The sequence below is a fragment of the Vidua macroura genome, chromosome 3 (genome assembly GCF_024509145.1).
Source record: "Vidua macroura isolate BioBank_ID:100142 chromosome 3, ASM2450914v1, whole genome shotgun sequence".
Lineage (NCBI taxonomy): Eukaryota > Metazoa > Chordata > Aves > Passeriformes > Viduidae > Vidua > Vidua macroura.
The window spans coordinates 71,696,491-71,705,767 of NC_071573.1; the positions used below are offsets into that span (position 1 = coordinate 71,696,491).

General features: G+C 41.1%; 1 long non-coding RNA gene across 2 annotated transcripts; it reads left to right on the forward strand.

The window, feature by feature from the left end:
* Positions 1 to 844: 844 nt before the first annotated feature.
* Positions 845 to 4,354, forward strand: LOC128805697 (uncharacterized). Of its 2 annotated transcripts, none has more exons than XR_008436527.1 (4): positions 845 to 993; positions 1,132 to 1,249; positions 3,347 to 3,507; positions 4,176 to 4,354. It is a non-coding gene; the product is annotated as an uncharacterized LOC128805697 (long non-coding RNA). The 2 variants fall into 2 exon arrangements; XR_008436528.1 differs by having other exon boundaries at positions 845 to 989.
* Positions 4,355 to 9,277: the final 4,923 nt, after the last annotated feature.

Here is a 9,277-nt window from a genome sequence, read left to right on the forward strand (position 1 = left end):
ATAAGAATTTTTTTCCTGTCAATTTGAAGAGTGCATTCTGCAGCACTCATTTTTCACTAAACTCTTTCTCCATAAAGGGCAGTTTGTAACTGGAAAGGCAAAGACACTTGTGCAGTGTGATTCCTGGGCTATGGACTCCAGCTGTGGCTCGAGAAGGTGCTTTTGCCAAGTAGGATGCTCCTCTCTTTATCTGTGAAGAGTCCTCAGCTGTTTCACTGTGGCACCCCAAGTGTAATTGGTGGCTGGCAGTCACTGTGGGCAAAGAGAGACCTTATCATCATTCACACAACTGTATTTGCACTGCTTACATTAAAGACAACAGAGACTAACAGGATTATTTCATATGACCAGCAGCAATCACAGGCTATAGAGTTACCTCTAGTTATTCCTGCATCAACTCTCATAACCTGTGGATGAATTAGAACATATCTTTCTTTGAGAGAGCTGTAATCCTGATTTATTAGTTTGATTTCATTTCTTTGCTTTATTCCCTTGTGGTTTGAATTAGTTCCAGCTATGTATTTTTGTTTGAAATGGAATTCCTAAATTCCCAAGTGAAGTCAATCAGGCATCAAGATGTACTCTCAGGCACATCTCGCACTACTTGTCCTGGGCACAGACCCTGTGTGCATTCTTGGCCCTATAATTGTTCCAGTATGCCCTGAAACTGAAATGGAAAAGGCTGACATGGCTCTGGGGAAACACAGTGCATGGAACACTCTGTTGTGACTCAAATACATGAGCTTCACTTTAAATTGTGACTGGGTGAAACAGTCACAGCTGCCAGGCGTGCCATGCTGTGGGGTCTCCCAACAGGACAGATCACCACAGCTTACCTGTGGGCTCTTGGGATAGCATGGACCAAGAAGAAATCTCTTTCTTTGTGCCCTAAAGGATGAGTGCTAGTGCCTGGACCGCACTAGCCCAGGCTCCCTAGCTCTGAAATTAGCTCCCACTGGAAACCTGGCTTCTGCAGGTTCTGCCTATCAGTAGGTAGAGCATGTTTATTTGATTTGATTTTCCAGCTTATCTTTGCTGTTGAGAGATAGACTCCTGCCATGGAGGAAAGGACTATGGTGATGCTACTCTCTATGGGTGATTTTATACAAGATTTGGCTTTTAAATTTCTAGGTGTCTGTCTTTCCATTGTAGCTGCAAAGCACCTAAGGCTAATCTAGCATCCTGCTCCACTCATCTTTGTCCCCTTTCCAGCCAGGAGTGTTGATGGGGGCACACTTCAGTAATGCAGGTAACCTGCTGTTATGCTACGTTTTCTCTTTATATGCTACTCTCAAAGAATAATTTTGACATATACACCATTCTTTGCTAGAGTCATACTTCTCATGATCTGATGTGTAATATTTTACTGATATGTCTGTTTTTGGCTGTGAGAGAAGAAAGCAGAATAAAGCCAAGAAAGTGGTAAATAGCATACACTATAGAAACATTAAGAAATGCTGAGTGGGAGGGGGAAGGAAATGACTTCAGAGACTGAAGGTATGAAAAGAGGAAATGACTTCATTCCCCACGTTGTCATGCAATGTCTCAGCATCCAATCACAGGGAATGAGGCAAATAAACAGGAAAGGAGAAGAAGAAGTAGGTCATTCCCCAGGGCAGTGGGAAGGGAGCACTGTAAGTAACTGCCCAGAGTGGCTTCAGGAGATGTTCTGAATAGTTAAAGCAAGGAAGGATGCTTGCAGCCTACCTGAGGTCAGCCATAACAGCTGCCTGATGTTCCTAGCAAGCTACCTAGGGGACTGGAAAAGCATGGAGACTTCTTGCTGCTAGTTCAGTCTTAATAATGGGATTTTGGTTTCGATTTTGAAACTATATTTCACTGTTATTAAAGTATATGCTTCAAATAAATGCATTATTCCATACATAAATCTTCTGCTAAAGATGATTCTGAACAAGCTAACAAGAAATACATCTCCTTCCTATAACACAGTAATCTTTGAAACCAGAACTATGGGCAGTCTCTTTCATACCCAGCACAGCTGAAGTAGTCCCAGCAGGACAGTTCTTACTGGAAAATTAAGCATGACCTGATCTGCTGTCTACCTGAGAGGCCACGAGCACATCAAGAACCTGTTTGTCTCCCAAGTGGGACAGCTTCATCAGCTGTGGCCTCTGACTGCACTAACTTTCAGGACGTGCCTGGGAATGGTTTGGCCTGAGACATCACCACAGAGTACAGGCCATTCAAACAATTTAAGAGGTTCCATTTTCAGTGCTTGGAAACATTTCCAATTTTATTTGCTCACATAGATAGAACTGAAGTGTTCCTGCACTGAGCTGCATGATGTGGTTTAGGGGCCTAAAACCCAGGGTCTGTGCACATGTAATTTCCTCCAATACCTAACATAATCTAGGGAAATTCCTTTGGCAGACAGTAGTACAGTGGATTAGACCCTGAACCACAAGTGTCTCCAGGGAATAGGTAGCACATTTTCAAGGCTCTCTTCTGACCTAGCTCAGTTAGTGGCAAAGATCTTGAAGACTGATAGAGGGGCTGTGGTGCTGCCTCTGGCTGCTCTGCTCAACCCCTCGGTGACTTCTGCCTGAACCAGCCATCAGGAAGCAGCATTCTCTGACTTTGACTCAGTGCCAGCTTCTGCAGCCTCATTCCACCCTGGCAGTCCAGCACTGCTCACTCTGTCACAGCCTTCTGTGTAAATCAAGGACGTTTATAAATTTTGTTAATATTTTAATTTTTTTTTTATTGTTACATGCTAAGTCTTCTCTCATTTCCTCTAGGAATTTCAAAACACCTGGTACAGCTGAATAACTTGGCTCCAAGATGCTCTGTTTTGTACTGATTTCTGTGATTAGGATGATAAAAGTTGTGGTATCAGGCAGTGTTTCATTAAGGTCCAGAGACCTCTATGAAAGGATAATTCTTTAGGGGCTTCTCAGTGCATGAGATCTATAATGCTGATGTCTGTGGATCCAAGCTCTCCTTGGCTGCTTTGTGTGGCTCCACAGACAGCCCAGGTTTATGACTGGTTTGTATCACCAAGAGGATACAAAGCATCCCAAGCGTGCTGGGGACTGTGGCCTGTTCATTCTATTATATTTCTCGATACCTGGGGGAGATCATTGTTCTTCAGACCGGAATGCTTTTTGTGATCTTGAGTCCTTTTTGATTGCAAACATTGCCTGTACAGGAAAAGCATCTTTAAGCCAAGTTATCCCACTCACCCAGCTGTTAAAAAATCCCCAGAGGAAATGAGGGGGAAACCCAGACTTTAGGTAAGCCTGAACCTTTGTATAAGAGATGTATTAATAATTGATTTACCTTTTGGCCATTTCTGTGTTAACTTTCATTTGTTTTTTGACCCTAGGGCTATAGTGCTCCTAGGCCTAACCAGTCTGGCTTATGTGGGTCAGGTCTGGATAAGTCTTTGATCTTTGGAAAAGGGGCCTTATCCTGACTGACCCATTCTACTTTTTGATATTCACGGATGTCTGATCAACACCTTCTCAGAAGAAAATTATTTGGAAGGTACATGAAGCAACTTGCTCTGGTATTTTAGGAGACCAGCTTTAAAATGTATGATAAGCTTATATCAAATAAGCTATGAAAAAAAGAATGAATGTCCTTCCTCAAACCAACTGAATGAATATTTTGCTGTAATCATCTGGCACTCTCTCCTTGTGTCCGCAGGGTGAGTAACAAAAATCCTGTTTAAAGCTCTCCATTGTTCAAGGAGGCTGTTTTACAAGGAAAACCAAGAACATTCTGAATCATATTAAACTCTTGACAATTGCTTTCTTGCTGCACATTAGTTAAATATGCTCCCAGATCTTATATTTGAGCAGTCATGCTTTTGACTGTATTTGCTTGATCTCATTCCTGTAAGATTCATAATGAGGAGGAAAGCTGTAATGACTGGCAATATTTTTCTGGAAAAGTCTGAACCTTTGCTACCTGAGACTTGGGTCCTAGTGATGCCTAAAGTGCATGGCAATGGAGAGAGGGCACGACAGCACCAGGGCTCAGAAGGAAGACTGGCAAGAACTAGACTAATGTTAAGGCCTATCATACAAAAATGCTCTTTTTGCTGACTAAGTCACATATTTTCAAGGAAATATTCTAGGTAAGATCTGTAAGGCCCTGTTCCCTTCCTTGGTGGCAGCTAAGACCTCAGTAGTAGCCTTCCTTTTTCCCAGCTCACAACCCTGACTACATCCCAGAGTTTCCTTGCTGAGATATGGAAGATGAGCCTCTCTGACTATCCTACTCAAAAACACATTTGGAAAAAGAATTCAGGATGCTCAGGCCACGAGGCAGTTCTCTGGTATAAATTTGTAAAAATATAGATATAAAGCTCCTGTGAGAGAAATTATGACCTGACCAGTAAACCAAAAGAGACCTTAACCCAGCTGGGGAGAAAGATTCAGTTTGTTTGATGTTTTGGTGTCATCCTGACAACTACCAAGGCAATAATTAAGTCATTAGTGCTGTGGCTCTTTGGCATTAGTTTACCCTGCAGCAACATACTGCCCCCAGTGTGCTTGTTATGTTGATTTGACTGTGTGTCCTGGTGCAACCAATTGTTATGGATGTTTGGAGTGTTTACCTCAAACCACCGGAAAAAAATTGAGTAGTTTACCATAATAAAGGGGTAGCGATGATTTCACTACAGTTGTGTTTTAACAGTTGTCAAACATAATTATTAAAGGAAAACAATTGCTGATGCTGATCTCTCTGGACTTCTGCTCGACCCTGCTTCACAAACATATGGAAAAAGTAAGACATTTCTGAAAAATAATAAAATAGTAAATTTTATAAATATCACTTGCTGGAGGAAAAAAAAAAATCACCCTTGCTTGTCCAGCTGAACCAAACTCAGGCTCAACCACACAGCAGCGTCCAGGGGATGCTCACATGCTCCACCAGAGTCCCCGTGGACAGAGTTTCCCACCGGCTGCCTGCCCCAGGCTCCCCTCCAATTGCAGCAACTCTCCCTGTGGAGCAGCACTGGGGGAGTTGGGTGGAATTCGGGCCATATGAATGATTGCCCTGAGGCAATCAATAAAAGGCTATGTTACTTGGATCTCCACATCCAGAAGAGTTAATTGTGATCAGTTTCATTGAAATAGGCAGGGTGTTTTACTATGGAAAGGTATCATGGGATATGTACTGAACTCTGGCCACAAAAGAGTTGTGCTCCCCTAACTGAGAGCAGATTTGCTGTTCTCCTTGGAAAAAATCAACAGCAGAAGCAATAAACAAATGGAGCTATTATCTTTAAAATAAAGGAAGGATTTCCAGTTGGCTGGTTCTCCCTTATAAAAGTATTTATGGTGCACATTTTTATATATGGATAAGAATATTAACATGCAAATAAATCAGTTCTCTGAAGAATGGGGGAAAAAACCCTTTGCTAATTATGTAATCATAAGTATTTTTTCTCTTTTAAGTGGAAAAGACAACAAAAACATAGGATGGAAAGTGGTAGAGAAGGTGAACAGTCTAAAGAAATTAAGCGGTTTTATATATTTCAATTCTGTCTTAATATACAGCTCTCTGGTAATATGAAATCTGTATATCATGAGCTTTTTTAGAATATTCTGTACTAAGACTCTTAATCCTATTTTCAGCTGTGAGAGCCCTGATCTGGTTTTGGACTTGCTTAAGGCAGTAAAACTGCCTTAGGCTTTAGGTTTTATTTTGCCTTTGCTATAGACCTCTAAATCTGTACTGGTAAATGTTGCTGTCACTTTTGGGGGGTACCTGATCCAAAGACTCTACTAGCAGGAAGCTAGAGGCCAGCTCATCCTTGGGGTTACTCTGCTGTTGATGAGAAATGAGCTGAAAACAAGTGGGAGCTAGTTAAAATCTCATTTTCAAATTAGTTCTACAAATTCTTTGTTTATTCCAGCAAATAGGTTTCAGGAAAAAAAACAGGGAAGAGAGTGAATCCTTTTACCAGTGAGAAGATGGATAGGCTAAATAAGGTCATGGTGCCTTTGTCATCTGGAGCTCTCCCCAGTATATCTGAATGTGCCTGGTGACACATTCCTCAAAGCTCTCTGTCCTTCTCACCCTGCTTGGAGCTTCTAATTTTGTTTCTTTGTTTTAAGGCAGTTAATTTCAGCCTTTCTTCTTAGCTGTACCAACAGTTACTTCCATGGCATCCTCAAGTGTCTTAGAATCTTGAAGCTCTGGGAAAGAAAAAATGGGCCTATTTTTACCCTTATTTTACATCAACCTTTGGCTAGCCACTTTTGTGCTAGATGTAATTTTACCTGCTGCTGCTTTTTGACTGATCTGTATTTTGTGTTGCTGGCTTAGCTGTCCTCATGAGCCCTGTAAGTCGTTAGGAATATTAGCATACTTATAAAAACTCCATCTAACCTACCTTGAATTCCCTTCAGTGTGTGCTGGAGAAAATGAATCAAAGCTCTTCTTTCCACGTCTCATTGAGTGGATGTGCACATGATTCTTCTGTCATTCTCACTTCTTGCTTCCTTTTGGTTTCTATCTTGTCTTGCAAATGACATTTTGGTTGAATTGCTGAGCTCTGGAATCCATAATTTTTTTTTGCACATATATCTGGACACGTGCTCTGGACATGCATCTGTTTTATCATATCTTTTACAGAATCACAGAAAGCTGAGTTTGGAAGGGACCTCTAGAGATGGTCTAGTCAAGCATTCCTGCTCAGAGGAGAATCAAGAAAAGCAGCTTGATCCAGGGCCATGTCTGTCAGTATTTAAGTATCTTCAAGAAGATCTTCATGCTCTAAAACATGTCTAGGTAACTTGTGCCAGCATTTGACATCCTCCACCAAAAAAAAAAAAAAATTCCTTATGTTAAATTGAATGTCCTATATTTTTAATTTGTGCTTGTTGTCTCTTGTTGTCTCTTGTTCAACAAGAGACAACTTGTTATCTCTTTGTCATTGGATATGACAAAGCAGAGCCTGATTTCCTGTTTCTTACTCCCACCAATCAGGCATTTACACACATTGATCAGATTCCCCTGAACCTTCTCATCTCCAGGCTGAGCAGCCCCAGCTCTCTCAGCCTCACCTCCTAGGTCAGGTCTTTCAGTCCCTTATTCAGCCTTGTGGCCCATCACTGCACTTGCTTCAATTCTTTCTTGAAATAGGGAGGCTAGGATTGGATCCAGCACTTCATATATATCTTTCATTTCAGATTATCTTAGCACTTTATTTGAACAGTTGGATACCATTCCAAAGACATACATAATTACTGGACATGGCAACGTTGCCAGTTGATGAGCTAAACATAAACCAAGAAACCCTTTGGATGAGTATTTCAAAGTCATCGTATAAACCACAGGCTGGTTTACTGCCTTGATTATTAATGTATGGAAGCCACAATGTCATTATAGAAAATACAAGTGCTTTTACATCAAAGATCCAAGCACAATGCAAGTGTTTGTTCCAAGTCCCGGGTGACAAATAACTGGAGGTTTAAACCTACACACCGTATTCCCACGTGAGTCTGTTCAACTTCAGTCCCTCCCTAAATGAGGCTAGTAGCACAGTTCTCTTCCATATACCGTGAGGTTTGTCAGAAAAGGACTGGAAAAACCAAGGTCTGTCCTACAAGGACAAGAACTCTTAGGACAGTGATCAAGAAGATAACATGGCAGATGACAGAAAGGAAAAGAGCAATTATGGAGTTAAATTAATCTCAGAGGAAAAGGACCTTTCTCTGTTGTGCTCTCCTATAGACTTACATAGGTAAAGCTAAAAGAAAGACTCCTAGCAGAATACTGTCCCACCAGATATGGAGATAATGAATTCCAATCAGCTAGTTCCCCTAGCTAATATTATAGCCTTTAAAATAAAGTACACCTCTTACAGAGCAGAGTCCTCTTCCTACAACAGACCCAAGATTCAGGAGCTCAGCCCACAGTCTCCTAAATTAACTTCCCAAATCACAGCATTTGCCGGGGTTGGGTTGTTTGTAAACAAGGAAATAAGCAATACTTCATGCTCCTTTCCCAGGCCCCAGGAGTTCTGGTACATAACCTTTCACTGCTGTCACCCAAATATTTGTGTGACTGAATTTTATTAGCTGAAACATTTATGGCATTGCTGTGTTTTAGCATGAAAATGTAATGCATGTCAGATATTTTCCCCTTCCTACATATTCTGTGGACCCTTACTGGCAACTACTCCCTCTTCAACTTTTTAGGCAAAGGCGATTTTACAGTCTTCTGTTTGTTCTGTTTCTTCATTGTCTAAATGTGCTTGAATAACTCCACCACTTTGACTGAATGCCAAACGTGATAACAAATCTTTGGCGTTCAAAGATCCCACACTTTGGAGATTCTGTAGCAAAAAGTCCCTCTGAACCCCTCATCCTCCTGCAAACTAATGATAAAAGTTTCACGGGCACAGACATCACATGCTGATGTTGACACTTGCTAGTGACTAAAGAATAAATGACATGAAATGCAGTTGCCTTGATATCCTGTATTCTGACCAGATTTAGCTCATCTTCCTGCCTAATTTCCTTTGTCTTGTTTGTAGTTCTTTTTCTCCTTAATTGCTGCTCTAGCCTGTCTTTATAAATTGCATTCCCGCATGTTTACTCGTCAGGGGCACACAGTCACCATGTGACAGGACGTGTGTGCTCAAAACTGACAACGTGTGTGGATCAAAGCCAGCAAGGCAAAGAAAAAGCTTCATAAACAATGCTGTAAATAACATCTGGGCTGCCCAAATATGGAAGAATGTGGTAGCTTTCCCTCTTTGTTGTTATTTTGTTTTGTCGTGGATATCTCCCTATAGACACAAACAAGTCTGAAGTCAGTAATTATGGTACAAATTATTTTAAGCTAATTCTCATCACCAAATGCACACAACAACATACTGCAGACGGAAAAACCAGACAAGGTGAAGTGAAACTTCAGGAAATGAATGAACCGGTGTTAGAGAACAAAGCCGGAGAAAAAAAAGAAACCAAGCCAATTAAGAAATACATGGAAAATGATTAAAAGAATTTCAGTTTAAACATCCTCACCTCATCACACTACAGAAGATATTGGCACACAATTTTTTCAATTTTCTGAATGTCAGAAATTCAAATACAAACAAAGGAGAACTGTCCAAACCCACGAAAGAGTGGAGTTCAGACAAAATCAGTTCTGAGTCACAAAAATGTTCCTACTTTTGTTATGTTTTCCAAGTCAAAGTCAGACTGGAAACTGCTTTGCTGGGAATCCTGGCTGTGGGTGTTGAACCAAAGCTGCTGCTGTTGCTTTGATAAATTGGATAAAGAGGTGGATG